The sequence below is a fragment of the Mus pahari genome, chromosome 15 (genome assembly GCF_900095145.1).
Source record: "Mus pahari chromosome 15, PAHARI_EIJ_v1.1, whole genome shotgun sequence".
NCBI classification, from domain to species: Eukaryota; Metazoa; Chordata; class Mammalia; order Rodentia; family Muridae; genus Mus; species Mus pahari.
The window spans coordinates 23,190,402-23,215,090 of record NC_034604.1 but is presented as its reverse complement, the minus strand read 5'-3'; positions in this window follow the sequence as shown (position 1 = coordinate 23,215,090).

The following is a 24,689-nucleotide window of genomic DNA, read 5'->3' as shown; positions in this document are numbered from 1 at the left end:
AAATAACCCCCAGCAATGTGCATACAACAACGTGAATTTAATTCAAAGTGTTCTTTTAGGATGACAAGTAAGTGTGAAAGGGACTAGTTGGGAAGAAGAGATTATTGGGAGGATCAACCAAACAAGAGAGGGTAATGGAGGATAACTATATTCACAGTACTTTGAGTACACATATGCAGTTGTACAAAAGTAACTATATTCATTCGAGGCAATCTAAATCTAGACCATGAGCGCAAAATATTCTCTCACTGATTGATGGAACCAACAAGGGAGACTTCTCTCCTAAGACAATGTCAGAAATTTCTCAGTACCTAGGATGATGTCTTGTAGACAATGTGTGAACCTCAGATATGAAAGAGAGTGGTTCTTTATGATGGTGTAGAGCTAACCCAGAAGGTCCTCAAACCATCTCCAGGTTGGCAGGGTCTGCAATAGTTCTGGATTCTGGAGTTCAAATGTAGTTCAGAGCATTTCAAGACCTTAGGCATCAGAGAGGATATAAGATATTTTGTATTTTAATTTAAGGTACTGTTTTTATCTAAATATTTTTTGCCCCACCTCATGCAATCAGGATTTATTCAGAGAAAGCTTTATTTATTATATAAACACATGAATTTATTAGGAAGAAATAAGACTATTAACTTAAAAGTACATAGCAAAACTTGCAATTTGGTCTCCCAGTGAGCTGATGGTAAAGGAATGAGTTTGAAAATAGCTTGAGCTACATATATAGAGCTTATACGGAAAAAATAAATATGTAATTTTATCTCAAGTAGCTTGCTTTATATTTGGTATAAAATTCTCTTCTAAATGGGGCTGGAAAGATGACTCAGCGGTTATGAGCACTGATTGCTTTTCCAGAGGTCCTGAGTTTGATTCCCAGCAACTACATGGTGACTCATAACCATCCATAATGGGATATGATGTCCTCTTCTGGTGTGTCTGAAGACAGTTACAGTGTAATCATAAAATAAATAAATAAATAAATAGTAAAAATATTTATTTTATTCTAGCAGTTTCAATTTGCCTTTGCTCATTTGAAAGTCATAACAAGGCATGTGACTCAGCTCTCTGCCTTCTAGGTGGCTTTTTCAGAGCAGGCAACTTGTTATAAGCCCAAGCACACAATCACAATGGTCTGTCTAAGCCACCTGTATAATGAATTATTCTTGATCAAACTGACAAGAATACCAAAAGTCCTGGCGGGCCAAAAGTCTTCTTGGACACAGTGCTATCAAGGATGCATGTAACCAGGGTCAAAAGATGACTTTCAGTAGAAGCTAGGAGCAGAGATACAAAGACTGCAACCAGTGTCAACATTTCTGGGTACTGTTCTCCCAAGGCAAAGAAGGAGATTCGAGAGGTTGTTGTCCTTTGCCTGAGTGATACACAGCTCTGATAAATCAATCTTGAAGGAACTTTGGGAAAGGTAAAGAAATTGCCATTGCATGGCTTATCAGGGGATGGTATTATAGGACAGTGATGAAGTAAGGAAGTATTAACAGTCCAGTGGCAAAAAACCCTCCACTGAGGACAGTTTGGGACAAAAGTAATTAATTTGATTTACAACAGCTACTGGTCTTAGAATACACTGGCGCTGGCTGTCTCTCTGTAATTGTTGAGAAAGTATGTGTGGGCTAAAAGGAGCAGAGGGCACCGAGCCATGTTAACCCTTTGTATTTGTATGGCTGTCTTTCTTACCTGAAAAGCTGTTGGATACATTATATGGTCTTAGGCTTAATTTCATCGAAAAATCATAATGGCCCCTTAGCTGAGTGCTTATAACTGACCATTAATTTAGGTTCAGGGCATGAATTCTAAAGGAAAAGGGATACCAATTAAATTTCAATTGGCTATTTTTTAAGGCTGCAAATGGCAGAATCTCCATTTCAGTTTAATTAACTGAGTGAGTTAGGGGAAAAAAAATGTGTGCTTTCATATTTTATACTTATCCACACAATACAAACTTTTTCAAAGAAATTTCTTTTTTAGGCTAACAGGAAATGAGCATAGAGAACAATAAGAAAACAGATAGTACTGACTACAGAGGACTATTATGGCTGCTCTTATTATAAACTTTTATTGTATTTTACTACAAACCGAAACAATAGTCTGGGTGATAAAAAGTCTTATGGCATTTCCTTTCTCTTTCATTCTCCAGCCACCTGGTTTAGCCGAGGTTCCAACCAGCCTATACAACTTGAAAAATTTGTCAAACAATCCCAAAACGAAACTGAAAAATGACATTTTATCCAGTGCATAAAAGAGGCTATTTCTCATAGAGGAAAGAATACTCCTTTCTTGATAGCCTAGTGAAAGACTAGAGTCAGGAAGACAACTAATGCTGAGAACTACTTCCTTTTAGATTGTAGAAGTCATTCTTTCTTTCTTCTTCTTTTTTTTAAAAAAACATCCATCGCTCTACTAGGTCAAAGCCAGCATCACATTTAGATGGAGAATTCTCAATGGTATCCGATTAGACCTGACACTGTACTCTGACGTCCCATAGACCGGTTCCTAAAGGATCTCTCAGAAACTCTCATTTGAAACATGGAACTTTAATGACATTTAAAATTAAGCACCTACTAAGTATTAATTGAAATCACTGAACAGAGTGTGAGTGGAGAAACACTTAGCAGGTAGGCTCCCATTTTAATGAGTGGGGAGAGGTGTTGCTTTGAGCTAGCGAAGAGAATTCCAGTCATTGCTCCATTCTGACCTGTCACTCACAATGTTTATTCCTTAGGCTTTTCTGCTTGCTCTAAATGATCTACAGCAAAGCTATAAACTCCTTAAAAACACTATCTCACAGTGTTCTTCACATACAATAAGATAAGATTTTGTGTGTGTGTGTGTGTGTGTGCACGTGTGTGTGGTTTCTCACTTAATAGTGTTAAGAAATAATAAATAGCATAAATGTTGGCCCCAATCAGCAATCTCCCTACTATAGTATATGCAAGTGAGGTCAGAAGAAACTCTTTATGAGAAATTCTGGTATTCCAGTGTCCTGAGATATTTATCCAATGTCTAACTCCTTATTCTCTGTAAAGAAATGGATGTAATATTAACCAATATGATGCACCACCCCACTATTCTTTAACTAATGTTTTAGTTAGAAATGTCTCCTTCTTATTTGGAAAGACATAGCTTTTGGGTGTGACAGGAGTGTGTTCAGAAGAGCCAAGAGGATATGGATGAGCTCTGTTTGGCTCTAGTCATTATGCCCCCATGGAGAAAACAGTGGATCTGATGGGAGCATGAAGTCCTGGGAAGCCCTTCAGCACCGCATTCTCTCCATTACAGTCTATATCTGTTGTATCAAGGATGCAGATAATGAACCAGGAAAAGGATCAAGCTCCTTACAAAATCTCTGGTTGCCGGCTAGAAACTATGCAATCACTTATAATTAGGTAAATAAATGTAGAGGGCAGCGAAAAATATTGTTTCATAAAATACGAAAATGATTGGTATGTACTCTGAAGCCCAGGGAAAACTGCTTGCAGCAGAGTTTATATTGTTCTATAGAGATGCCTGTCTGTTTCGTAGGTGGGTATTAGATGGCAGAGGCCTTTTCCCTAAATGCTTCATTATTCACTGTGTAAAGAGCATTCTAAATCATGGACTTCATTATGACCTTTTACTATACCACTGCTGTATTTTGTTCCTAACCTTCTTGTTCATGATTCTAGGTGCTCCCTGCCTCACCCACAAGCAGACCACTCCTCAGTTTTCTTTTAATGGCTCCGTTTGTCTTCATTTTGGTTTCTTTTAATCTTTCAATATCACAGATCCATATTATGTCCTCCTTGCTTTGGTAACATAGTTGAGAAAACCTTCCTGGTTTTACTACTTATTTTCTCATGCCCCACCCTGGAGAACCCCATAAATTCTTCTCCTCATGAATTTCCCTTTAGAAATTCAAGCAGGTCTCTCCGCTTATGTGAGTCACCTCAGGTAGCCATTTTGCACTTCACGCTTCCCTCATTAATGTGCTGGGAATGTAGCTGATTGCCTCTGTGGCCCCTTAATTAAAGACAATTAAAAGTTGCTGAGTTTCCATGGGGATGACTGATTACCCAGCGGAGTTCACATTTGAGAAGATGAGCCCTCAATAGTCCTCTTGCATGAGAAGCGAGGACTCAGCCCTCAGGCCCCTTCATTTCAATCCCACAGTGCTTGCAAGTTAGCTGAGCTTTTATTAAAGTTGAGACCCAGATCCCTCACTTAATGGAGTCATATTACAAAATAAATTCTCGATGTCTCTTTTTTTTCCCCCTTTTAAAGACCTCTTCTTGAAATTTTTATCTCCAAATGGTCTAGATAGAAGGGTACTTATAAAGCATAATTAGTTAAGCAAGTTAGCATGCTTCATGCCTTGGATGCGGGGTCTGAGTCTTCTAACTTGTTGCATGCTGTCTTGCTCCCAGACAGTCTGAATTAGCTAGGACTTCAAATAGTTCAAAGACCCTAGCTCTTCTGCAGCCCCCAGTTGAAAAATATGGGCACGGGACATTTCTGAATTGCCTTCTGTACTTGACTGAGTTAATTATTCTGATATCTCTGGGATCTTTGATAATTAGCCACAGTAGGGAAAGGATGTAGAATGTAAAAAGAGTTAATATTTAATCTGATTCTTTAGAAAGCCAACAAACATCTTGATTTTTTCCACCCTCCCTTATATTAACACATTATTCTTCTTTGTTTTCCTTTAAGGAACACCCTACTGTTCTACCCGATCTCCAATTTCCTCCAAGACTTTCATGGAATATAGCATTTTACAAAATTCTAGTGTGGTTGTGCTTGCAAGTTTTGCCAATGCTCAAGTTAAATCTCTAACGTGACCAATTTCGTAAAGGAGAGTTTCGTAGTGGTGCCCAAGAGGGTGGGGGAGACTGGCTCCAAATTACAATCTGTCTCCCAAAGGATGGAGCTTAAGGCATTTGGAGAATGAAGATACAGAAGGTCTGAGGTAGGATAAGGTGACTGTGGACGGGAGAACTGAAGAATTGGAGCAGTTGAATATCTGTGCCCACATCAAGATTCAGTTTCACTGTTGGTACACTGTTCAGAAATTATGCTCCCATGATTTTGTTCTCTTGGACCTCTGGTATAAAGACAATACTCTTTACACATACATATACATAGGCCCTGGTAAAAAACTAAGTGACTGTAACCAGTTTGAGATGGGCATGTTGTAATTCCAATGTGAAGTGGCCCAGTCCTCAAAAGACTCATATTTGGATGACTTAGCTCTTAGCAGATGACAGATAAATACATGTTGGTGAGTTCATAGTTGAATGCCCTAGTAGGAGAGGGGTACCTACGTGGATGAAGTGAGAAACTAGGGCTATAACTTAACCTGTGTAACTTGTCCCTGGGTATTTCTTTCACTGTCTGATTCTCAGCTGCCATTAAATGAGCATCTCTACCCTAACATATTTCTCATCACGGCTATATCCAGACTTACTGTAGCCAGCAGCAAAGGAACTACCTGAACATGAACTGCACCTTCTGACACGATGGGGATGAACAAATATTTCCTTCTTTAAGTTGACTGTCTCAGATCTAATGTCCCAGCAATACCTCCAAATCCCTACAAAAAGGAGAGCCTTGCCAAGCATAGCATATGTCACCAGTATTCTCTACAGAAAAGCCAAAAATGTTGCTTTACCCCATTGTTTAGTCAAGATGTTGAAAGCAAAACTTAAATCCAATAACTAAGCAAATTAAGCTGGACAGTCTATCCAGATATTCTCTCACTTTCAAAGAAAAAAAACAAAAACCTTGTCTTTGTTTTGAAAACTTTATCTAGAGAGGGGAATAAGCCTTCGGCAAGTGAGAAAATCTGCGATGATTTTGTTATGGACATTCTGTTGCAAATATCATCCCCTGAGTTGACAACACACACACACAGTGTTTTAATTCCTAGTGGGAATCAATTGCTCCTCTGTTCTGTGGTTCTCTGTGCTGCTGAAGTTTCAGCACAGTGGGGGCTAGCTCTGTCCATGGAGTGGCTGCTCTATCTCCTGCTCTTTCTCCCACTTAGTCATGAAGTATGGAACCTGCTGCAGAGGACATAATATATCTAGGAAACTCCCAATATGTTTTCACATTCACTCAAATGCTGAAAAGGGGTTCAACTAGCCTCAAATTAAAAAAAAAAAAAATGACCCCATGTGTTTCTCCTACACTGTGAACATCTTGCTTTGGTTTTGTTTGTTTGTTTGTTTGTTTTTTGTTTGTTTGTTTGTTTTTTGATTCCAAAGGGTATTCCAGATGTTGTTTCTTGTTCTTTTTAGTGAATGCTTCTTCAGGAGTTCTGAGTTATATCTGGTCATAATCGTGGCTGTCTAGAAAAATAATTAGTCATGGGATCTTCCATATCCCATTTATTTATTTATTTATTTGGCACTTACAAGAGGATTAGTCAAAATCTTCTAGAGAATTTGGAACACAGGACAACCCTACACATAAGGAAGATCTCATTAATCTGAAGGGAATGAAATCTGAAATATTTTCTCTCCCTCTCCCTCCCCTTCTCCTTGTCCTCTCTCCCTCCTTGTCCCCTTTCCTTCTCCCCTCTCGCTCACCTTCCTTCCCCCTCTTTCTTCTCTCTCCCTCTCTTCTTTATGATCAGAATATTTTTAACTTTGCAGTTCGTGCCATCTGACATTTCTGAGTTTAAGGGATATGAACAATGATTCATAACTTTTTAATTCATGGGGGGAGATTGCAAGATGTGTTCTCTATATTCCTGTTCTTTTGTCAACCATGCAAGTTATTCACAAAAGACAACAGGTTAGGATTCTCAAAAGAAACTTCTTTATTATTATGATAAGGTTCTCCAGCATATAACAGTCTGCCAATCTATGGCTGAGTATCCAATTTAATATAAAATAATCTTAATTTCTCTAAAAATCAGTACCATGAACTAATTTTAAAGACCTGTGCTATAGAGAGTCTCCACAAAATACTTAATGTTTTACTGGGATAATAGAGGCATAATAGTTGTGAAAGGATGACAATTTGGTCCCTGTAGGTGGCCAGGAACAGGTCGCATGTGGGTCTGCCAGTTCTTTGTTCATGTGTACCACAGATGTGTTTCAAGCAGTCCCTGGGTAAGAAGCCCCCACACTGTGCTCTCTGCAGGAGGTGAACCTGACCTATGGAGACCACCCCTGAGAGTGTGTGTAGTTCACTTTGCAGGATCCACTCTGTCCTTGATCTTCTTGCTGTGAGTGACATCAAGGTGACCAATTAGTGGGCACTGAGATGGTGTTTTCTGTGATATTGTAAGGGCACAGAGGTCACAGGCGATTCAAGCCCAGTGGAATCCCAGGAGGCTGCATAAAACCAGGCCTCTGAAGTCTGACTTCAACCCAGCATCCAGCAAATGAAGCTGTGGCTCCTTTCTGAACTTGACCAGAAACCCTCTCCCTTAGCAGGTGCAGGCAAGGAAGCAACTAGAGCAATTCTGAATAGCACTGACTTTCACTGATTGCCAAAACCATGCTTTACCCTGGGCCAAGGTAAACTGGGTCATTCTCAAGGGGAGATGAAGGCAAAAGAGCTGGCTAGGAAAACAGAGTCACAGTGCCAGAGGCGTGGGGGATGAAACAGTGCCGTCACTCTGTAAGGGTACATAAACACTACTCTCCATTGCTCTTTCCTCTACTAAATTTGTCCAGATAATCCTACATCAAAGGAACTGTCATGATGCCTTTGTCTTCTGACAAATTTATGAGTAAAAGAGATTTTCTTTACCTGTTTGATGAAACAAAGGACTCCTAGAAGTTCAGTTTTTTTTTTTTTTTTTTTTCTGCATCGGCATTTTCTGCTCCATTTAGTTGAGCACAGAACAGGACCAGGACCATAAAGCAGAGTAAAGAACACTTACCTCAAGAGTGCCCTAATCTACTGGCTGTAACCCTGGTCTTCAGTTTACTCATGAACTCAGTTTTCAGTCCAACAGGCAAGCAGTTATACTGAAAGTCCAGTAGAATATGACTTTGTGTCGCTACCTTTTCACAACTGTTATTGTCCCTTATGAGTATACTAAAACTTTCTTTCCATCTGCCTCTTTCTAACATGTTCCTTCTCCCTTTTTTTCCTCTCTCTCTCTCTCTCTCTCTCTCTCTCTCTCTCTCTCTCTCTCTCTCTCTCTGTGTGTGTGTGTGTGTGTGTGTGTGTATCTTGGAGAAGAGACCTAAACACAAATATGGAATTCTTTTAAGCCTCTATATAGTTTAAAGTTTGAAAAACAAACACTGCTTTCAACGATCTATATTTCAATAACAACCTATTCCAGTGGGTGTGGCATTATCCACTTCTGGTTTCATGTATTCATGTAAATACTTAATAAGCTTCAGATTATGGAGATTTTTGTTAACCATATTTTCAGGTCATTGATGTTTAACTTGAATTTCATTTGTCTATTTTTTAATGATAAAATACACAGAGAAACATAATCTATATGTAATTATATGGCAGTTATTGTAGCTGCAATGTAGTCAAAGCTGGTTTTATCATATTCTGCTTCATCTTTTTGTGCCTCATCAGGTGATCATCACTCTAATGGATAATGTTTGGGAAACAATCTACCAAACAAACTTTGAATGTATGTCATCATATCACCACACATATAGAGATACAGATACATCCACAAAGAATCAAAATAAGCACAGACATATACAGACATACACACAGATATACATATACACAGAGACATATAGAGACACAGAGGCACACATGGCATAGACAGACACACATAGGCACAAAGGCTCACAAAGATTCACATACACACCAAACACACACACACAGATACACACTCAAAGACACACATACAAACACACAGGCACAACTTTGAAATCTGCCTACATCCACTATGCTTTCCAATGTGGTATGAAGTGCTTGAAGCAAACTGTAATTTCTAAAATAAGTTCATCTGGTAAGTGGGGTTGGTTAAAGGGCCAATACACATGATTAGAGACCTTCAAGAACTTAACCTTGACTCATGAGTCAAGTTTCTGTATGTGTGTGTATTGAAATTATAATTGCTTCCTAATCCAATCATCTTGAAATCTCAAGGGAGCAGAAATGAATCTACTCTTAGAGAGTGGGAAGGTCTCTGGAAATAAGGTGGTGTGGAAGTTCACTGTGGAGCAATGGTCTCTGCTCTCCTGAGGAGACAACACATAGGTATGACTGGTATGCTGTTCCTTTGATCTTTGACCTTGTAAATTTGTCAGATTCTGACACTGCCACTTTTGCCAGCAGGGATTATTATTATTATTATTATTATTATTATTATTATTATTTATCCTAATGGTCATACTCTAAGTTATCACATTCTCCTCAAGAACATATGAAACAAACACAAACCAAAATGCTGGGGAAGAATACTTGTTGATATATACCTCCGAGCAACGCACACAAAGCTGGTGACATCATAAACACAGCCTCATGACTCTCAGATGAGAAAGACGATAAAATGTGCAAATGCTGAGTGCCATATTACAATCACAGAGTCCATCTTTCTAAAGCTCATAATTTTCAGACATTTACAACAGTTCTGTCTGCCCCCGCAGAGATGAGTGATAATCAGATACAACTACAGGCAATTGTCTCTGAGCCAAACTCAAAGGCAACCTCCATTAACAATACCAATATCATTCATTTGTCTTCATTTGTGCAGCAGTTGTATCTGAGGAGGGAGACACAGAACAGAGCATCGTGTGCCTTCTGAGGCTCCCATACTTTATTTTAATCCAAGCAAAGGCCACTTTGATTGACATTTGTGCACACAAAAGAACAATAGCCTCTCTAGCTGGCACCTTTCTTTGTCTCCCTCTTTGCCTTCTGGATTTTCTGGCTTTCTCTACCTAGATTTTTCTTCCTGCGCCATCCTTCCTCTTGTCTTTGCACTGTTATCCCCCCCCCCCTTGGTTTCCTTTCCTCTTCATTTCTTCCTATCTGTGAGCTCATGGCGTGCCTCTCCTTGGTCGTGCCTCAGAGGTGCTTTGCACTGAGAGCTAAACAGCGACAAATTCACCAGAGCTCTGATCTGTTTACATTCTGTGTTGCTTTGGTAAGATTTCAAAGGGTATTTTTTTTTAAAGCACAGAAAGGGAGCCCATTAATTTCCTTTGTTGTCTCATTCTAGCTTGCTCTATTTCTTTAAACTATTTTTTGATTCTTGCTCAGAAATAGCCTTTGAAAACACACTCTGGCAGTAATATAATTAATCTGATCCAACGGTGTCAGGTGGAGTTCCAAGATGTGACTGGTGTATGGTGCAGGTGCATGGTCCGCCCCCTTGTCTGTGTCTTCAGTTGGGCCACTGGTCTTTGACTCCCATTCAGAGAAGAACTTCATTGAAGATGAGACACCAATTGAGTCTCAGCCATAGTGTCTGGCAGGAGCTTCCTCTGTTGTCCCAACTTCATGTTTCTGTGAGCTAGGAATTTGCCCTCCCTCATGCCTGTCATTCAAAGACTAATTCTTACAAGTTACTGCCACCCTTATTATTCTCTTCCTGTTGCCTCATTTCTATCAGTCTCACACTACAAGACAATTTTAACAGAAAATAAGCCAGAGAAAGCAAGGCTGCCTGTCAACTTGGGGATGCTTGGACAACCACTCCAGTCACTAGCCACCAGGGTCATTTCTTTTTAGAGAAGAGATTTTCAATACCCTGCCCATAATGCCTTCCATCTTCATCTAGGCAAATGTGCATTTGCAGGAAGGAGATGGCCATTTCAACAAACCCAGTCCTATGCTTTAATCTGTGTGAAAGTCCTACTGATTCCAGTAGTACCAGTCTTGATGCTTTAATCTGTTTGAAAGTATCTTAGGGTAGACAGATACAGACTGGTAAACTAAAGAGCAAACATTCTTTTGGAAAGAAGGTGTGATAGCCATGATGTTTAGGGATGAGAAGGAAGGCAATAGAAGAGCTGGATCTTTCCCATGGTCAATCTTCTTCCCACTGAAAAGTAAAACCATCTTGGCAAGAGTATAAACAACTTAGAAAAATTCAGAAGGTAAAAGGTCTTCCTAGATTATGATTATGAGGGATAAACTATGGAAAGGTGACAATATGGCATGAGAGATTACATCTTCCTACTGTCCACATTGCTGGAATTTGAACAGTTGTGGGCATAATAGAGAGAATGAGATTGGGATGGCGTGATTACCTACAAAAGTAATTTGCCATGTTGGAGGATGTGTGGCTATGAAGCATGTAATCTACTTTTTTAGCCAATCCTATTTCTGGAGAGACTGGCTACTTGGTTGACACTTGAAAGATGCTACCTCATGGCTGCTGCATTGTGGGGTATACTTGCCCCAGTGCATAGACCCTATGCTGTTGAACTTAGTTCTCTTGTGTCTTCTTTTCTCTTTATTACTTCCACTGTTATATTGTGTCATTTCCTATTAACAGACTTTTGTCACTGTGTCTAATCCCTTATGAACACAGAAAACAAAATCACATGTACTGATGTTGTATCTCAAGGAAAACTAAAGGGATGTCCATCATCGGGAAGAGAGGCCCCTAGGCTATGCAAACTTTATATGCCCCAATACAGGGGAATGCCAGGGCCAAGAAGTGGGAGTGGGTGGGTAGGGGAGCAGGTCAGGGGGAGGGTATAGAGAATTTTCAGGATAGCATTTGAAATGTAAATAAAGAAAATATCTAATAAAGGAAAAATAATATTTAGCATAAAAAAAACAAAAGGGAACCTGATAGCAGATTCTGACTGGGTCCATTTTGTATTGATTTAGTCAGATGTCACAGATTGGACAGTTTTTAAAGGAAAACAGTTTGAGTCTTGAAGTTCTTCAGACAGAGTCCAAAATAAAATAGTGTTGTCATGAAAATATGGATAAGCATCTGTCTCTTTGGCCAAAATATATTCTTGAAGGTTGCATCTTGTAGAGTGAAGAGATTGCATCATCACATGGAAAACTGAGAAAAACAAGAAGCAAGCATGCTCACAGTGGTACCCAGCTTGTGGTACCAGCTTGCCCAGGTTAATGAAACCACAGTGTTTCACTCAGATCATATGCTGCAGTTCTCACTGTATTTGTATTGGGAATTGAGAAACCCTATAGACTTTGAAGGTAAGAGGGTTCAAACAAGACTGCCATGAGAATGTCAGAAGCAGCTCTGGTTGTTTAAGGTGTTTAGGTTTCCTGCCTACCCAGGAAAACCCACAAATATAAAATATATGTGCTTTCATGCTCAGATCTTCCTGCCCTTAGTATTATGAACTGCTTTAAGATGCTGTACTTATAAGGGCATGCTCTCTAATAATTAATCTCCACTGAGTCTTACAACTCAGTCCAAATGCCTACCCTCTCAGATACTCTTATTAAATGGCTATTTTCTCCTATCACTTAAGTCCAGTATCCTCATATCTTTATCTTACTCTAAGTTTATATGGAACCCACAAGAAATGTACAGGCTCCTTGAGGAAAGAAACTAGTTTCAACTCATTTTATTTTGCTTCACTTTATGTATTTTAAGAGTTTACATTCCCCTTAGTCTGGAGATTGGGATTTATAGTAAAGAACAGATTACAATTCTCCAAGGTAACACACAAAAAGTAGAACATTAGGGAGACAGAAATTGTGGTTTTAAAAAAAGATAGAGGAAGCCATGGGTATTATTAAGAGATGACAATGCTTTTAAAAATCTCCCTCTAATGTTTTGGATAACATTGCTCAGTGTTTGACTTTTCTACCAGCAAGCCCAAAGATAAATTCATGAGGAGGGCCTGGGTTTACTCTTGTTGTAACAGAGACCAGCAAATAAACAAAACATTCAGATTCTCAACAAAAGCTTATCTATTCTTCACATTGAAGAAAAGCATCTCCAGGTGTTTTTTTTTTTTTTTTTTTTTTTTTTTTAAACTTGTTGCTATGTCAAGTGGCAAACAAAGTTTTTAATACTAACTCACAGAATGTATCAGCCAAGCAGCTTCATCTTGATATTTTGTATAATGTTCTTTGGTTCTGGCTGAAGCACTTGATCAAAAATTGGGTTTTCTACATTGTTACACACACATTGATTCAAGCCATTGATATAACAAAAAATAACCAAGCTTCTGTGTATCTCTGGAAGAAGCCAACACAGAAATTGAACACATATATACCCATACCCAGTGAATGTTCATTTTAGATTAGTTTGTGCTTTTTTTTTTTTTTTTTTTTTGGCTCTAGGAGGAAGTAGGACATTTCTAATGAGCTCTCATCATTGTGGCAGCCAGATACTGCACAGATGATATGAGGCACTAATCGCCAGGGACAATGTTTGCCCAGATGTGGCTCTATCTCTGCTACAAAGCATTGTAAATGTCAAACCCCTGGTTGAGATGCAGTTGTGCATTTGCCATACACAAAGCCGGCTGGAGAACAAAAGGTGCCAGATAGGGACACATAAATCATTACAATAGGACCAACAGATCAACAGCATTGCCCTGAGAAATAGGATGGCCCCAGGTCACGCTTCTTAGATCACCAGTGCCTTCACAAAATGCCCTTTTTTGTTTGTCCTGCTTTTGAAAAGGCACCATGGGCTTTTTGTAATTAAAGTTGTATTGATTTTGTATTTTTAAAAAAGGATTATAAAGGGGCCAGCATGAACCAGAACAAAGGCAGATAATGGATAGTAAACATGAGGAAACCTAACAGTTCACAAATGTGCTTGTAAGAGCTTTCACATACCTGCTTTCCAAAGTAGATTCAAACAATTGGATTGAAAAGCCGCATCCTGTGTTCCAGCCATTTCCAGTACTGGACCCAGCATTGACTTACATTGATTATGACAATTATGTTTGTAGTCTTTTGATTTCCAAATCTTTAATTTATCTTAAATGAAATGTTAGTTCCTGGATGTCAAATACAGTGGATGAAGCCTGGGGCACAATGATAAAAGGGCACCCTTCAGGACTCCCTTTGTTGGGCACCAAAGCCACCCATAGGCCAGGCAGGCACACACAGCCTCAGGGGGCACATTGAGTTTAGGATTCACTTTGCTACACAGTGTCATAGGTAATTGGGAGCATTAGGGAATAAAACCTCAGTGCTTCTGCAGGTCAGTCAGCCTTGGCGTGGTGTCCAGCATTTTTTAGTCCCAGTGGGGACATTAATTCTAAGTGTCAGGCAACTGCACATGTTGTTTAAATGTGTGGTCAGATGGAGTCATCAGAATTTTTGGTACCTGCAATTTCCCCAATTCTTGAGACACTCTCACACAAACACACACACACACACACACACACACACACACACACACACACACACACATGTATATAGATGAAAAACTTCTTATAGGTGAACATAGCTGTGGCTGCATATTCACTTTGATGTCAGAGATTACTTTCAGTTGTTGATATGTGCTGTACTCCTTTATTTTTATTTATTTATTCATTTATCCATTTTATTTATTTATTTATTTATTTATTTATTTATTTATTTATTTATTGAAATAGACACCCCTTGATTAAATAAGGCTAACTGGCCAGTGAGTCTCAGAGATCCTCTTGTCTCTAACCTCCTAGCCCAGTAATTACAAGTGCATAAACTCCACTTGACTGTCTTTTTAAAAAAATGTGACTTCTAGGTATACAACTCAGGTCCTCTTGCTTGTCTATCAGTTGTTTATGAACTGAGAAGTCGCTTTGGTCCAAGCAGTACAGTTCTCTTGAGGGCATCTTCTCTAGTCCTCTTAGCCTCACTGAGTAGGTGTCACATCTAGACTTTCTACCTCTCTGATACTTTCTCACCCAGTTCTACTTGAGGACTAGTGGGATGAAATCAGCACCGTTTGACTATCAATTGCAAGACAGTTCCATTGCTGAGCCAGGAAACTCTCAAAGCCATTTTACTTCCTGGATACTCATTATGGGTGGTTTCCCAAGAGGCTGAGGAAGTGACTCCTATCTGCTACATTGGTGAACATTTTTTATCCTGATCCCCCCAGTGATGCTGGTCCCCTATGTGAAATCAGTACCTTCACTGGCCCATCTTTGGGTATCAGGTTCTGGAGCTGAACCCAGGGCAGAGGCTATGCTACATCCCTCATTCCTGTCCCTTTCTGGCTCCACCCCACATTACTATGCATAAACACCTTCTCTATTTCAGTCAAAACCGAAAGTCCTTCACAAATCAATTCAGATAAATGAACTGGTGTTATTTGAATCTCAGTTTGTGTAGGAGATTGAAACTAAGGAGAAAACAAGATGTCATAAGAGCATCGGCTTCCATGAGGCTCTCTGTGGGTTACTGACTAGCATGCATAATGACAGGAGTGAGACAGTCGGCTAGCTGTCTAGAAGGGCTAAGCAAAAGTGATTGATGTGACACTTGCCCAAATCATGAAGGAAAGCTTCAGCATCTCGGTCGGAAAGCCTATCATTTGGTTCTATCTCCATGACTACCTACTTGCTGAATCTAAAGAATGTAATTATAAGTCTCTGACCACTACCTTTCTCCTTCATTAAATGTAAGTATATACTTACACTAAGTCACTATTAGCTTTGTGCTTCTGGGGAATAAATTTCTATACCGGTAGTTTGGTACCAAACATTGATGTATATTCTACTTACATACTTGAAACCTTACTAGGTCCTAAACAGAAAGTCTGTAAATAAGCACTAAACCAATATTTACAGGATGCCTTCTTCAAGCACAGGTTTACATAAAACAGAACGAAGTAAAAATATCTAAAAGTGCTAAGATATGACCTTTTCAGCATTGAATTTTTAAGGCATACAAGTGTACAGGTGACTTTTGGACCCAAATAAAGCAGCAGAGAATAATCACCACATACCATGTGATGTGACAGGAGGGGTTCTGGGACTTCATGTGCATATGGCAGACTTCTGAGAGAGGAAAACACTTCCACAAGGAAGAACCAATAGGAAGAACTAGCCACCTGTGGGGAGGACGGGGTTGGAGAGAGTGAAGCTCTGTCTTCCCTGCTTATGTGCACTTCCAAGGGTAAGCATTAGAATCTCATACCAGCTTTCCCACAGAGCCAGAAAAGTTTTCTGCCTTTATCGGATGAAAGGTGTGTGCTCTCAAGATAAAGATTTCCCCATGAAGTCTGAAATGTTGCTTTCATATTAACCTTTACATTCTGTGTCAGGAAATGAGAACCGCTAAGAGAAGAGCCAAAGGAAGACAACAGCAGAAGCTTTGAACACATCTCTAATGTTGCCTGAGAAAGCTCCTGGGGGGGACTGTTCTCAGGCTGGAAGAGACGAAGAGGAAACAAACAGGAATACAAAGTCTACATTTGGTTTGTGCCTTGAAGCCACCGGCATTAATTAAGATTCTACAGCTTCCAAACAATTATGACATAATTAAAGTAAGATTCTTTCTACAGTAAAACGATAAGAAATGACTTTTCGAAACCATGGGAACCATTAAAACAGCACATCGGCATCAAAATGAGCAATATTTACTAGTATTAACACTATTAAAACGCCTTTGAAGACAAACTCGGGCAATTATTACGCAGAACAACTCACATGTGGAGACAGAGAGCAGTGATAATTAAATCCCACACTCTATATATCTCTCTTTTTTGTATTTGACAGAACAGTCTTTAAGAGAATCTATTTTAATGGCGTTGAATTAGCAAGACATTCAAATAGAGAAAGGGCACTTAGCAGGAGGTCGGTATTCAAGGAGACACAGCCTCCGTCATCATTGTTATTTTTTTATTATTCTTACACTTTTGGAGACACTAAAGCTCCATTGGTGGGCTGCTACACGCACAGATAAGTTCAGTCTCTGGCCCATAAACTTTCTCTAATGGTGTAGCGCATCCTTAATTACAATGGACAATGTGCAGCTAAGTCGAGTGAATTATGCAAGGCTAATAGATGGAGCACTTGAGACTTGGGTCATTGGATTGGATCAGATGGCAAGCACGTCTCCAGCTGATCCAAAGGAACTTGGAAAAGCACTGGGCATCCCAGAAAATTAGGAAGCCATGAATGTTAGGTGGGAAAAAGCATCAATACAGTTAAAGTCAGTCTTAATAGAGACTAAAGATGCCATATTTTCTTTCTAGGGTTTGTGTGTCTAAGAACTCTCACAGAGGTATTATTTTGCTAGTAAGATATGTTCAGAGTAAGAAATTTATAAAATGATGGTGCAGAGCCTGTGTTTCCATTCCACTGTTCTGTGCAGTTACACCTGAAATTAAAATGTATTTATAAGTGAAAAAAAATAGAAATATCAGAAATACTAGCTGTTCTTAGGCATATGTCAACATTTATTTTAAAGTCTATGAAGCTGTTTCCAAGAAATAACTAAATATCTCACCAAATTATTAGTGATCTATATTGTATGGGGGAACATGCAAGAAAGATATGAACAAGAGAGTTGAGAAGGAACCAAAAGTTTTATACCCTGAATGGGATCTGGCTACCTTCCTTAAAACATGTGTCTGTAAAGACAGTTGAAGAGGACATCTCACGCCTCTGGTCACCAGACGTGAGGCTGTTGTCAATATGCTAAAAACAATATTTATTTTCTCTTTGCAAACTGAGGGACTGAGGTAATTGGTTCAAACCACTGTGCATTCAACACTGACTTTCTAGCAGGAAAAAGACAACACATCTCTAGAAGAGATTCCTGCAGCTTAAAGAAGAACTGCTCAATCATTTTACCCCTCTCCTGTCGATGAGTTATGTCAGAATTCAGGGAATTGCTTTAGCATTTTAAATGAGGCTAACTGTTGTCACCGAGGTTCAGTTTCATTAGAACCCAGTCTCAGGGTTCAAAATGGTAGAATAGAAATCACCTAGAAACTTGATTCTGATCTTTGACTTTTAGGAGAGATGTCAGGTAAAGGCACTGGATGTGAGGGTACTGGGTATCCTTAGTGGGAAACATGATCAAGGGGTTAATATTATTTCTGAATACTAACTCAAATAACTCACTCTTTGATGTACTGAACGCTTGTGGCTAGCGTACTGTTTGGAACCATTTCTTTGCTTAGGTAGTGAGTTCTTAGGAGCCGGAATGTGCTTAACTGTCCCAGCTGATTAGGAGGTGAAGGGGAAGGCAGGTTTAGTGCTTACATGGACTTGAGAGTGAGTTCAGGGTTGGACAAACTGTGTTGACATTAAAAAGTATAGAGGGCTACATATGTATGTAGCTCGGGGACCCCCTCGGTCAGATCTATACTACTGACAAAAAAGATTACAATATTTGACACTGGTATTTTTTAATTTGAAATGTTAGATTTCTGGTGTTTCCATATGTTTAATGAGGTACCCTGAGGGCGAGGCTGTACATAACCATCATGTGCTTCATAAATACCTTCCACATGTACCTAAAGATCAGTTTATACATTAATTTTGAGTACTTTTGCGTATATTGACGGTAACCCTTCTCCCGAGGAAGTAATTAGAATCTGCATCTATGGTATCCTTTCATCATTCAAAAAGTTTTGGATTCTGGAGCAGTTGGCTTCGGCATTTTCACAGAGACTTGCTTTGTCAGCGCTTGGGGGCACACTGGGTCTCCAAAGCTCTGCCTGTAGCTCCACAGAACTAAAAACATTGCTGACGCTGATTCTGCTAGCTCTGTATGGAACCACGAACCTATTCTATAATATCCTATAATCACTCACAGCTTGTTGAGGGTACAAAAATTGCCCCAAAGGAAAATTGGAGACCAATGGAGATCAGATACCTAGCCTTCACTGGTTTCCATCTCTGTCTCTTGACACGTGTCTAACACTGTCTTATTTGCTTTGGCTATTTTATTCCATTTGTCTTTCCTGTTTTCTGCTCACATATGTCATCTACTTTCCTTCTCCTATAATACTTTGAATCCGTACCCTTCAACTGTTGTATCATACAGTCACCTGACTTACTTTCTAATCCCTTTGGGATGACCAATCTCTCTCCTCTGTGATTTCAAAATAAGAATTGAGTTCCTTTCTTTCTTACCTTGCAGTGGAGCATAAAGCTGGGCATGTAACATCTACATGTTTTGCAGGGCAACTGAATACTTTTGCAGAACTTTCATAATATATAGTATTAATTAGATAATGCTGAAGTATATGACACATTCTGCTGCTTAACTAGCAATGACACATATTTTACCCATCTCAGGTGTCCTGAAAATTCTTAGTCTCCAGGAGAGTTACCTTCTATGACACATAGTACTATAGGCATGGGAAAGATTCAAATCTTAAGACAGTCAGCTATTTTCATTACCGGTGCTCATATTTCATTAATTCACTTAAACCATGGGAGAAAGCTATGCCCAAGGAAGCAGAAATAGGCAAGATATTGTTGGGCTCAGTACAAGACAGTATGACATTAGTAAGAAATTCTACTATGTTTATAAAAATGATTGTCAGAAACCCAGGTATGGGGAAAGCAAAGGACTTTTCATACAAACTAAGAAAAATATTCCAAAGACATAATTTGGAGTCAGAGAAAAACATATATACAACTATGCTCTAATATCCACAGTTAAAGAATGTTGTATTTTCAGATCAAATTCTCGATTTTTATTTTTTAAAAATAAAAGGTAGAATTGATTATTGTCATATTCAAGAGAGCCCACTGCATGTGAGTTGATATATCAAAAGCATATAGATAAAAGCATAGCAAACATGTTAACAAATAAAATAAGTGTGATATTTTATAAAGGCAATGCTGGTTACAAATGAAATTCACAAAAAGGAAAGGTTTATGTGAAAGGCAAAGTTAAAAAAAAAAAAAAAACGAGTCTAATTAGATGGTGACATAGACTATGGATGAGCAGCATCTGACAAGGAAGATAAGCAAACACCTTGAATTATTGAGTATATACAAATCAGCATGTCTCCACTCACTCCCGTCAAGGTTACCAGGAGCCAGACAAAGAGATGAATGACACACACCTTCATTATTTAGGCCAATTCTCCAGTCTGTCTGGAGGTGATTGGGTTGCCCAGATAAACCATTTAACGTTTATCCCCAAGCAGTGGGTCAGATAACAATTTATCTCATTTGGTCTCTAAAGAAACTTAAAAGAAAGAAAGCCCACGAAATTGCCAGCTCTCTTATTCAACCGTATTAACTCTTGAGTCCGACTGATCTCTGACCATTTGCTTGATTGAACCGTTGCTCAACCTAGCATACTGAAAATGATAAAGGCATCTTAATAGATGCAGATTTGGTCAGAAAAAAATGGTCCAAGCCAGGGGGACGTGTCTCTTAGAGAGCTTAGAGAGCAGCAAACTATTCTATAATGTTGTTTTGACAATAGATAGCATGTCTTGAATAGGTTAGACATAGACTATTAAAAGCAGAAGTGTGCACCCCCAAAGACATGCCTGGGAAAACACACTGAACATTTCCATAGCAGAGTCTATCAGAAATAATATTTATATGTCACTAGATAGTAAAAAAAAAAAAAATCTTTGGAGTTTGAGAATACTTTGTGCCTTACTTATTTCTGGGTACTATTTAAAACACCCCACCCTAGACGTGCATTTCTCCTTTCCTCCTTAGCCTTTTTAAAACTGTTGGCTTGCCAATATATTTTGAGGTTTTCAGCTTCTGCTTCCTCCACCCATATTCATGTTTAACATTTTAATTAATCAGGCTTTCCTTACATTAGTGTTTTATGTCAGTTCTTTTGTTTTTCTGTGCTTCTTAGTCAAGTGAGTAGAAACATGGAGAAGACAAAGTTTTCTCTGTTTGTGCCCTGTCCCTGGTGCAGTATCTATTAAGTAGATTCTACATCTTGGGCATTTCATGAATGTTCATTGGAAGAAAGCAAAAAATCAATTCCATCATGAAGGAAGCCACTTTCTCATAAGTAATGCATTTTTAAAGTTTTTTTTTTTTTTTTTCACAAGACTAATGATTCTTAACCTTATGGCCACATCTCTCTCCTGTTTGGCCTCATTCCCCCCAGACAGCCCAGCATGATATCAATAAAGAATTCTCACTCCTGTTTGGTAGTGTGAGCATGGCATTTTTTAGTGTTATAAACCACAACATGCACACACATTTAGAAAAGCATCAATGCAGGTAATTCATATTGTGTCACAAATACCACCGCCCTTAATGACAAAACAAACAAACAAACAAACAAACAACAACAACAACAAACCATTTAGTGACCTGGGCACAGAAGGAAAATCTTGCCGTGGAAAATCTCAGCCCACGTTAAGTCTCAAAATTAGGTGTCTAGCCATATCCAAATATGTTTTAAAAAAAAAAAAAATACCACTGTCAATATCATTCAACCTGAGCCGGTAAACCAACTCTTTCTAAAACCACAGTACTAGAAGATTAAGGAAAGAATACAGAAAGCTCTTATATTTACAAATTCATTTCCTTTCTTGTAATGTGACTGCTCATAACTGGTCCTCCAGTAATCCAAGCTCTTATATGTGGTCCTAAGGAATCTGTCTACAAGGGCATGCAGAGTAATGAAAAACAGCTTTCAGACAGGATTCTGTTGGAGATTAACCCAGAAATCCCTATAGGTTCCACCTCTCTACTCCTCCCATTAAACCAGAAAACTAAAAATGATGTAAGTTCTGACTGGGTTCTCTCTTTTCACAGATTATGGAAATAAGTTATTAAGTTTTACCTCAACTTATTTTTAAATAATGCTTTTATAGACAGCTTACCATAGTTTACAGGACAAATCTTGGAATTACTGAACTAATAAATACTTTCCCTAACCTCAGATTTAATAAAGAAGAGGGTTTTTTTTTTATAATTTCTTTCGATAACTTGGCAAAAGTTATTGTACTTAACTTTTGTGATTGTATTTATAATTAGGTCTCCATCCGATTAAAATACCCATAGGCAACACTTTATTCATGGCATTTAAACGAAACAAACAACTGCATTTAAGTACAAATATCTATCTCTTTTACAAAGCTTTGTTGTGTTCCATATGCCTCCATTATCTTTGCTCAGAAGGCCCCTTTGTGCTCCTCTCATTCTCCTTCCCTGATGGAAGATGCTTCAAGGGTATGGGTGGCAGGCATTGCCCAGCCCTGTCTGGAGTGCTTTCCTATGGAAATACAGAATGAATCCTTCCCAAATAATTTCCTCCAAAGCGGCCCACGTCCTCCATGGAAATCCTAAATCTGATTTGTTTTTGTCTTCAAACATAAGCAAAGGACAAGGAACTGAAAGCAGTACATAGAGTTAAAGGATGCCTATAGCAGGGAAGACAAATTAAAGACTGAAATTATCACCGTCCCTCCAGCTGTTTTTCCCCTGCTTATTATGAACTTTGGTTTAGCGCCCGAAAATGAAATGGAGTTTTGTGCTGTTCTTTTGCGGGGAGAGCTTGTATTTCCTCTAACCAGCAGAATGCTTGGATGGAATGGACAAACCACTTCCCCACCGAATGCCATTTTTCGTTTGTGTGCCTTGTCCTCTCAACAAGCACAGAGTGTGCCTTCAAGTGATTATTACAATAACCTACTAGTCTATAGCACTCAGTTATAGTCCTGTTCTACCTCCAGTACTTGAAAGTCTAGTCAGTGGTCTTTGATGTAACTCGAGGTTCCTGTATCTAAGATTATAACCCAGGGTACCAGCTGCAGCAAGTTATGGATCATGTCTGAGCAGATGTGGAAATTTTTCTGTGTCATACTGGCTACCACATTTCTAGCAAATACTTAATTTTATTCTCTGAGACCCTCACTCTTTTAACTATCTTTAGAGATTCAGGAATCAAAGTAATAAGGCCTAGAGAGGTTATCGGAATGTGGATATCATTCCTTTTACGTTTGAATTCATGCTTTTATATTCTGTTGCTTGCTTTCCCACTTATGAGATTCTCTGTACCATGCATAAGCATTTTTCTCTCTAAAAGGCTCCATCCTTCAGTTTGCATTCTTCATGGGCTCATAGATGATTTTGTTATATGAACCTAGGAACCTCAAAATGAAAGCCACCCCTTTATCTCCATAGCTAATTTTATTAATTTTGAATAAATCATTTGTGCAACAACAAATACAAAGAGAAAGTGGAAAATTCAAAAATAACATGGAAGCAAATACCTGGTTTTGTTCCATTTTGAGACAGCAGTTTGCCAGCCCTGGAACACATTACTGGAACCTGGCAGCCTCTGTTTGTTTTTAATACCAGTGTGCTTGTCATATAATATAACAGCTTTTTATTTTCAACGATATTAACTGTCTGCAGGGAGAAAGAGGTAGAAGACCTCTCCAGGACCCGAGAGTCTTATAAATAAATGAGTTTTTTAACCTCTGCTGTAATACAGATATCTTTTCAATATAATATTAAGAACCTTTGTGACAGGATCTGTCATTTTAAATACAAAAAAATACTATGCCCATGGAATAAAAATACTTACTTGGCAGATGAAAAATATTTAGCCTCCATTTTTACTTGCTTTTGCTCACTGTTTAGAATTCATTGGTGCTCTACTTGGCCATAGTCGCAGGAAGACACTGACACTCACTAGACAAAGCAGAATACAGAGATGTCAGATGGGGGATGGCCAGTGCTGACAAAAGGCTCACTGATAGTTCTTTTTCATGGGATGCACTCATCACCATCTTAAAGTTTAAACTAACTAGGTACCTCTGGAAATATCAAGGAATCCCAGAAAGGTCTCAGTAGACTACAAAAATGAGCAAAAGAAATATCGTTAGGACCTAACATTTCCAAGGCTGCATCAGTATCATTCTTATCCAAATGCCGAAATCTGGTCACAGGCATCAAACAACTGCATCACACTCTGGGCTATAGAACACTCAACAGTGGGTAACTGGGACATCACTAATAACTGAACAGTTTGAAACATTTATCACACTAAAAGTCACCTGCAAGGTATCTTTGGACTCAAAACAGCCTCTGCTCTGAGAAGCTAGATGGTCTGATTGATATATAATTGATAATATTGATATATTCAAACACATAAAAATAAAAATAAAATAAAATAAAATAATAGACACATTTCAGGAAGGTAGATGACAAATATATAAGTAAACAATTAAATGAATGCAGAGCATGGTTATTCCTGATGGTCCATCTGCCACAACTAAGGAAGGTATAAAAGTACTGTCTAGTGCAATATAATATAAGTAACACGTGCAGCTATTGTAATGTTTCATAAAAGTTCTGAAAAAGTGCACAGATTCAGTACCTTTAACCTTCTCTTCTTGGTTTTAAAGAAATGTTTTGTGTCTATCATCTCTTTGACAGGATCTGATGATGTCTGCCTTTGCTCTGTTGTTTGTCATTCATTTGGCTCAACACCAAGAGGATCTCGACTTCTTTGATGCTAAGGGGTCACATGGTTGATATCAAGAGAGTTCAGTATTTGTAAAGGTACCACTCAAGGAGCTGAAAAAAAATCAATGTTTGTGTTATTTACAATAATGTTGTAATAGTTAAGAAAATTAGAAACTTAACACTAGATTAGAACTTGCAAATAAACCATCACCCAGTGAGTTTAGCCTGACTCACACTACACATCCCAATGACCATCTACAAGGTTACAACTGTGGATCTTCACAATGTGTTTTACAGTTTCACTGTCAATCACTTAGTGCGATTTTCAGTAGAAAAGAAAGAAAGAGAGAGAGAGAGAGAGAGAGAGAGAGAGAGAGAGAGAGAGAGAGAGAGATGGAGGGAGAGGGGAAGGAAGGTCCAATTTATCTA